The sequence below is a fragment of the Chrysochloris asiatica genome, unplaced genomic scaffold (assembly GCF_000296735.1).
Source record: "Chrysochloris asiatica unplaced genomic scaffold, ChrAsi1.0 scaffold00328, whole genome shotgun sequence".
Classification (NCBI taxonomy): domain Eukaryota; kingdom Metazoa; phylum Chordata; class Mammalia; order Afrosoricida; family Chrysochloridae; genus Chrysochloris; species Chrysochloris asiatica.
Window position 1 is genome coordinate 693640 of NW_006408846.1, and position 8341 is coordinate 701980.

Here is an 8341-nt window from a genome sequence, read left to right on the forward strand (position 1 = left end):
TTGGTAGAATTCTTCTATTTTATCCTCATTGGCTTTAGTGGTTGGTGCATAAATTTGAATAATAGTGGCATTAACTGGGCTTTCCTGTAGGTGCTTGGATATTATCCTATCACAGACAGCATTGTACCTCATGTCTGATTTGGATATGATCTTTTTGATGATGAATACAACACCATTCCTCTTCAGTTTGTCATTCTCAACAGAGTAAACCATATGGTTGTCAGATTCAAAATAGCCAATACCAGTCCATTTCAGCCCACAAATGCCTAAGATATCGATGTTTATGTGTTCCATTTCATTTTTGACAACTTACAATTTTCCCAGATTGATACGTCATGCATTCCATGTTCTGATTTTCAGTGGATGTTTACAGCTGTTTCTCTTCATTTTGAGTTGTGTACCATCAGCAAATGAAGGTCCCGTGGGCTTTTCTCCCACGAGCTTTACTCCATTAGTGTTATCATGGTCAACTCTACTATGAGGAGGCAGCTCTTCCCCAGTTTCATTTTGAGTGCCTTCCAACCTGAGGGGCTCATTTTCGGGCACTATATCTGACAGTGTTTCTCTGCTATTTATAAGGTTTTCAGTGACTAAAGATTCAGAAGTAGTTCGTCACTCTTTCTTCCTAGTCTGTCTTTGTCTGGAAGGTCATCTGAAACCTGTCCACCATGGGTGACCCTGCTGGTATTTAAAATACCAGTGGCATAGCTTTCAGAATCACAGCAACTCACAAGCCACCACAGTACAACAAACTGACAGACGAGTGGTGGCTGTTTGGTTTTAAGTGGAAGCTAATTATGAGAATAAATGCCTTATATGTCTTATGCCAAATAAATTTTTTAAAAAGACAAGTAATAAAATTGCTTTCATGTGCTTGTTTCAACCAGGTGGTTGAGGTAAAATTAAAGATATTCAAATAATGTTTTTGTCTATAAATGAGTTTACGAAATATAGTAAAGTTTTGTTTTACTGCTGCTACTGCTGTAAAAGACCTGTACTATGCATTTTTTCAAATATGACCAATTAATATTTTGAAATTGTTTTTGAACTGCTACATGATATTAGTATGTTCCACTGACATTAAGTCTTGAAGCCCATGACATCTGTACTAGATGTGGAAGGATAATTAGGAATTAATCAGACAAATATAAGATAAAATACTAGCATTATAAGGAGCAACATAGGCAAAGGTTTGGATTTAAGAAATATCTTCGTGAATTTTGGTAACATACATTTATAGGAACTTATGTTATATAACAATTTGGTGTATATTAACATCGGAGAAGTGTTTCTTTGTACTATAACTGAGATATTTATATATGAAATGTTATGGATTAAATTGTGTACCCAAATATGTGTTGGAATCTTAACCTCTATACCTATAGATACAACCTTGTTTGAAAGTAGAATGCTTTATTTGAATGAGACCAAACCAGTGTGGAATGTGTCTTTAACCAATTCACTTCTGAGTTATTAGAAGAGAAAATTAGACACATTGGTGCACACAGTAGGGAAGACAGATATTATGTGAGAATCAGAACCAAGAAACACTTGGGACTATCAACAATGAAGGTATTAATATTGCTGAAACACTGATTTAGAGTTTTAGCCTTTAGAACTGTGAGAAAATAAATTTATATATTTTTTAAGTCACTTACTTATGGTATTTGTGTTATGGCAAAACTTGAAAATCAGTGCACCAAATATGCACAGGATGTTCTGGGAGGGCAGGCAAAGAAATGTAAGATATCACAAATCATTTTATATGAGATTGAAATTTAGAATGGAAAGTAAGGTACAACTGAAAAACAGGAATAGAGTGTGTGCTGTCTCAGTCAATGGTGTGCTATGTAAATGACATAAAGTCATTACAAAAGTATCATGTAAAGATTGTATAAGTTTGCATAATTTAATGTTTGGCGCATAAGTCACATATATATTTATATCATGATATATCTTTAAAGATCTTATAAAACATGCTAAGAAATTCAGCTATATACAATTAAAGACATTAATTGCATCTTTGTCATGTTCTGACATTTTAATAGAAAGATTAAACTAATAAATGAAAGTTAGGATAGAGTTGATTAAGGCAATGACTTATTACCAGTGAAAGAACATGGAGTAAATTAGTGTGGAGAATGTGATAAATACAAATAGGATAAATACTCAATATTTGACTGTGACACAATCAGGGTAAAATAGAGGCAGGAGACAGAATGTTTCCCATATTTCTGCACTGAACAATTAAAATTGGTATATTTTATTTTTCTTCATATAGTTGAATGCTCATTTGACTTCTTTAGTGCAAAATTTCCAGTTGGATCTATAAAAAGCTATGCTGTGGAGGTGAGAAGAGAGGACTGAGGACATAAAAACAAGGACTTCATGAATGGGCGTCAATGAGATCCAATAAAGAATATGTTTCAAGGGAAGAAAGACCAAAATAAATTGTTAAACAAAGATAGTGTAATGAGAAAGATAATAAGACTCAAAAACAGACAGAGAGGTTTAGAAGAGAGGGCTAAACCATCAAAGAAGCAACAGGACCACCTAAAGAGAGGTCAAACATAAAAGAAATTCGGCTCTAGCTTGCGTCCAGTGTCTCTGGTCAGGCTGGTTGTGTCCAGCTGCTTGGGACCGAGCTCGTGTGTATGGCGCCTCAGGACCTGGCTCCAGGACTTCGATAACGGGCCGCCTCATTAGCTCCTGGTCTGGGGTGAGGGTCTTCCCTGATCTAAGAATGGCCACTCCTCGATATGAGCCAGTGGCTGAAATTGGCGTAGGTGCCTATGGGACGGTGTACAAGGCTCGCGATCCCCACAGTGGCCGCTGTGTAGCCCTCAAGAGTGTGAGAGTCCCCAATGGAGAAGGCACTGGAGGGGGCCTTCCTATCAGCACAGTTCGTGAGGTGGCCTTACTGAGGCGGCTGGAGGCTTTTGAGCATCCCAATGTTGTCCGACTGATGGACGTCTGTGCCACAGCCCGAACTGACCGGGAAATCAAAGTGACCCTGGTATTTGAACATGTGGACCAAGACCTACGGACCTATCTAGACAAAGCTCCCCTACCAGGTTTGCCAGTGGAGACTATCAAGGATTTAATGTGCCAGTTTCTAAGAGGCCTTGATTTCCTGCATGCCAATTGCATCGTTCACCGGGACCTAAAGCCAGAGAACATGCTGGTGACAAGTGGTAGGGCAGTCAAGCTGGCTGACTTTGGCCTGACCAGAATCTACAGCTACCAGATGGCACTTACACCTCTGGTTGTTACACTCTGGTACTGAGCTCCTGAAGTTCTTCAGCAATCTACATATGCAACCCCTGTGGACATGTGGAGCATTGGTTGCATTTTTGCAGAGATGTTTCCTTGAAAGCCACTCTTCTGTGGAAACTTTGAAGCTGACCAGTTAGGCAAAATTTTTGACCTGATCGGGCTGCCCCCAGAGGATGACTGGCCCTGAGATGTGTCCCTACCACGAGGAGCCTTTTCCCCCAGAGGGCCCCGCCCAGTGCAGTCCGTGGTGCCTGAGCTGGAGGATTCTGGAGCATAGCTGCTCCTGGAAATGCTGACTTTTAACCCACACAAGCGAATCTCTGCCTTCCGGGCCTGCCGCACTCTTATCTACAAAAAGGAGATGGAAATCAGGAGTGAGCAGTGGAGTAGCTGAAACAAGACCAGGAGGAGGAAGAGAAGCTGTCCTTTCCTTTCCTTTGGACACTTAAGTGGAGAAACCCCCTGACCACTAATCAGGCAATCTCTACCTTAGCCTCTGCCTTCATCTCCAAGGCCTTGAATACCCCTCCCCAACGTTTTACAGAGAATATTTTACTGCCTTAAAGATCTCCCTCTCCCACCCCTCTTTTTGAGGCATTTTCTTCTCCTGTCCCCTATTTCCATACACCAAGCGTTGTGTCCTGTCTTACCCTCATCTCTATCCTTGATAATTGGGTTCCCTTTTTATATACAGGAAAAAGCAAAATAAATAAATACATAAATAAAAGAAATTCAAAGAAGCATTAGTCCTCTATAGTGTAAAATGCACTAGGAATGAAAAGTACTGAACGATTGGAAATGTTATGATGAACGATGATCTTTAGAAGTTCAGTTTCAGAGAAAAAGTTCTCAGAGTATATTGGGTTATAATTTAAAGATCCACTTCATATGCCTGGGAAAACTAGACAGTGTTTCATTTTGCTGTGTATACGGTTGCTATGAGTTGGCACCAATTCAAAGGCACCTAACAACAACAAAAACAACATGCCGTATTGGGAGGAGTCCAGGTGATATTATAGGATAAGCAGTCAACTGCTAACTGTAAGTTAGATAGTTCAAAGCCACCAGTGATTCTATGGCAGGAAGATAAATATTTCTGCTCCCGCAAAGATTTATAGTCTCAGAAACTCTATATAAGGCTGTTGTGAGTCAGAATTGACTGTATGGAAGTGGGTTGGGTTGGGTTTGGATGCTGGGTAGGGGTTTCATAAAAGCATGCTTAATGAGAGGCTTGATGACTGCTAGTATCTCACCCTAGGTGGACTTTGCTAGACTGCACTGGGTAGTCTCCAATGTGCAAAGGAGAATAGCTCCACATCCCAGTGTATGCAGTTACTGCTGAATTTTAGCATCTCTCTCAGATCCAACAGTGACTTCTGTTAAGTCTCAGACAGTGGTGAGTGTTCACTTGACAAAATTGTTTAGGTAAATCAGAAAAGGCTAACAAAGAAATAGCATTCCAAGGCTAAGTGGAAGCAAACAAATGTTTAGTGGGGACTACAATTACTAAATCTTCTCCATTCACTAGTGTTAAGTCATGAAGGCTTGATGAAGTCTGTGAGACAGGTACCTACTTAGAGCTGAGTTTGTTGTACCAGATTTGGCAGTCTTATGGTCTCAGAACACTCTGTACCAAAACAGAGATCATCGTTGCCCGTACAACCCATGTGACCTCTGCTCCCCTTAGGGTGATAACATCCTGGCCATGATAGTGATTCTTTGTAGGAACAGTGTTGCATCAGATCATTATTATCAGATTATTGGTTGTCGTGAAGGCTACCTACCTTTCCATGGGAAGCCCATCAACTCCATGTCAGTCACCAGGATACTTCTCCAACTTGGGGCTGTGTCTCCACTGAGGTTCCAAATAGGTGTGAACTTTGTTGTCATATTGCCAAGAGGGCAGAGATGTGCATGGCTTCCAGCGTAGTGGTTATGAATCGGGTTGTGAACTATAAGATTAGCAGTTCAAAACTACCAGCTGTTCTGCAGGAGAAAGATGAGGCTTTCTGCTCCCATAAAGATTTACAGCCTCGGAAACCCTGTACAGGGTCTCTGTGAGTCGGAACTGACTCCACGGTACATAACCACCACCACCACCACTCGTACCAAAATGATGCCAGAACAACATGAGTTAGTCATTTCCTCTTAAACCAGATGCAATTAGTAGCTCTTTACCCTGTCTCATTGATATGTCCAACTTCTTCGTCTAACTGTTCAAGGTGTGAATATGTGTTACATCTGAGTTGCTTCTGCTGGTCAATATGAGTCCAAATATCTTTCCATAGTTCCTAGGAAACTACTAACTTCTCAGATTACTACCAAGGAGTTCTCAAGTGACTTTTGGGAGTTCTCAAGTTGACTTCTTACACGGTTATTTTTCTCACCTTGCCCTTGTTTTCGGTATCTTATTGTTAACTTATTCCTTCTCTTTAGCCTTCTCAGGCTCACTCAGGTTGGCTACCTGCTCCCCATACAATCTGCACATTTTACAGTTTCTGTAGGAAGAAGGTGTTTGAATGACACCCGCTCCCTCCTGGCACACAGTATTGTTGCACATTTATCATCTGAAAGGGAAGTGGCAGGCAAACTAGTTCCCACCATCACCACAGAACTATATTCACTTCCCATATTCTCAGTCAGAACTCACCCATAGTGGTATTCAACTGCTTCTCAAGTAATGCATCCATCCCAAGTATGTTCTTGGGGAGAGGGGCTACATGTACCTGGTATTAGTTCAGAGTGTGGTTGCCTATTCCCAGGACCAAGGCTGTATGTTTTACTCTAATAATGGAATTGTCATACCCATCCCCAGAAACTCACCACTCATGGGATGTATTCATGGTGTTTTTCTGGTTTGTCACATTGCACTTGGTTCCAGTGTCTACCAAAGTCCATGACTTTTGATTCTAATAAATCATTAACTCAATATGTGACCTCTGGTCACTTGCAAGGACCCAGACATGCAACTTTGACTAGCCCCTGATCTTTAGTACAGGCAAGGTAACCTGTCCTGCAAACATGACTTCAGGTAATGTGGTGGGGGTCCACTCTGCCACTGGTTGATGTGAATTGTTGCTCAGGCTTCAATTTATTCCACAACTTTAACAAAACCTTGTTGACTTTCCTGTCAATCACTTCTGCAGAATCCCAGCACTCTGCAAATCGATCTACATTTGTTTCTGAGTCATGTTCACTGGCCCTTACACAGGATCCTCTTCTCTGACATTTCTCTTTTACCACTCTCCTTATTTACCCTTCCTTTGGTTTCAGGCAGGCGATGGAAGATTTTGCCAGACACCTCAATCCCAGAGTTAGTTACTATGGATCTGCCTCTAGGGGCAGGTCAAGGAGCAATGTTAAGGCTCAGAAACAGCTGGCTCCACCCACTGGAAATGGTGGTGACTGTGAAGCTAATGACTTTATGTTTCTAAGGCTGCCCCTGTGCACAGCTGCTTCAGCCAGACTAGACTTTCAGCAGAGCTTTTCAACTTCTTTTTGTGATGAACTAATGTCCTCCAGGTTCATCCATGTTGTGAGGTATTTCACAGACTCATGGTGGTTTATCAATGTTATTTAGTATTTTTCATTGTGTGGATATAACGAAGTTAGTTTAACCGGTTTCCTATTGATGGGCATTTAGGCTGTCTCCATCTTTTTGATGTGCCTCTTGTAGACAGCATATTTAAGGATCCTGTTTTCTTATACATTCTGCTCTGTCTCATAATACAATTACATTCAGTATAATTATCTATAGGTATGAATTGTTTGCTGTAATTTTGCTGTGTATTTTTTTGTGCTCCTGTTGGTTTCTTTGTTCCACAAATATTCTGCACTGAGTTCATTTTGTTTGTGAGTTTTGTTTTCATTTTCATTTCTGTTGTGTAATGTTTACTACATATTTCTGATTTTCCTCTTTTTAAATTTTTGTGTGCATTCATTTTCTTTCAGGTTACCTTGTCATTTATTATTTTTTTCTCTGTTAAAAACAGTCTAATTTATCTTGAAATTTACTTTACTTCCTTGCCTTTGGGAAGTTCTATATTTACACTACTCCTTTTTGCCTTGTAGTTGACTTAATTATAAATTGTTATCTCTGGTTCTCTATTTTTACTTAAATCTCTGGATTGATTTCTGGGTGGTGTTTGTTTTTTCTTAAATCTCTGGATTGTTGTGCTGTCATGTGTGATAATCTCAGGTTTTTGTCTGCTGTTAATGGTTCTCAGTCCAAAGAACACCATTAAACACTTTTTGTAAATTTACAGTTAAATTCCTTTTACTTCTGTTAATCAGGAAATGTCCTAATTTCATCATTATATTTGAGGGACAGCTTTGCTAAGGATATGATTTTTGGTTACTTTCTGAGTTTTTTATTAGGCAGCTTTTCTTGCCTGCATGGTTTCTGCTGAAAAATCAGAGCTTAGTCTTAGTGGATGTCTTTTGTAGGTAGCTTTGTGTTTTTCCTAAACTGTTTTCAGTATTCTTGTGGTTCAAACTGACCTTGCAGTCCAGCTCATTATTGTCTTTGGTTCTGGAAAGTTTGCTTATTATATGTCTTGGTGATTTTCTTTTAGGATCTAGACTATTTGGGATTAATTCAGCTTCTTGTTTGCTTACCTTGTTGTCTTTTATGATATTAGGTAAGTTTCCTCCCAAAAAATTACTTACTATTCTCTCTGTATTTTTTATTGTCTCTTATTGTTGTTGTTGTTAAGTGCCTTTGAGTCAATTCTCACCCATAGTAACCCTGTATAGGATTTCTGAGGAGCAGCTGGTGAACTTGAACTGCCGACCTTGCAGTTCAAACAGCTTTGCTGTCTGACGCATTAACCCGTAACACCATACAGGACTCCTATTGTCTCTTACTGTTCTGGAATTCTGATAATCCATAAATTGTTTCTCCTCATAGTGTCATAAAAGATTTTTTCATTCTTTTTTCTGATTGTTCTTCTAGCATAGTAGTATTTAAAGATTTATTTTCAAGATCACGAATTTGGGCTTCTATTGGTTCAAATCTACTTCTTTGTTCTTTCAATGTCTTGTCCATTTCTGAAATCTTAATCTT

General features: G+C 39.6%; 1 pseudogene; it reads left to right on the plus strand.

Annotated features, from left to right (window-relative positions):
* The first annotated feature begins 2743 nt into the window (after positions 1–2743).
* On the plus strand, positions 2744–3431 carry LOC102813397 (annotated as a pseudogene).
* The last annotated feature ends 4910 nt before the right edge of the window (positions 3432–8341 follow it).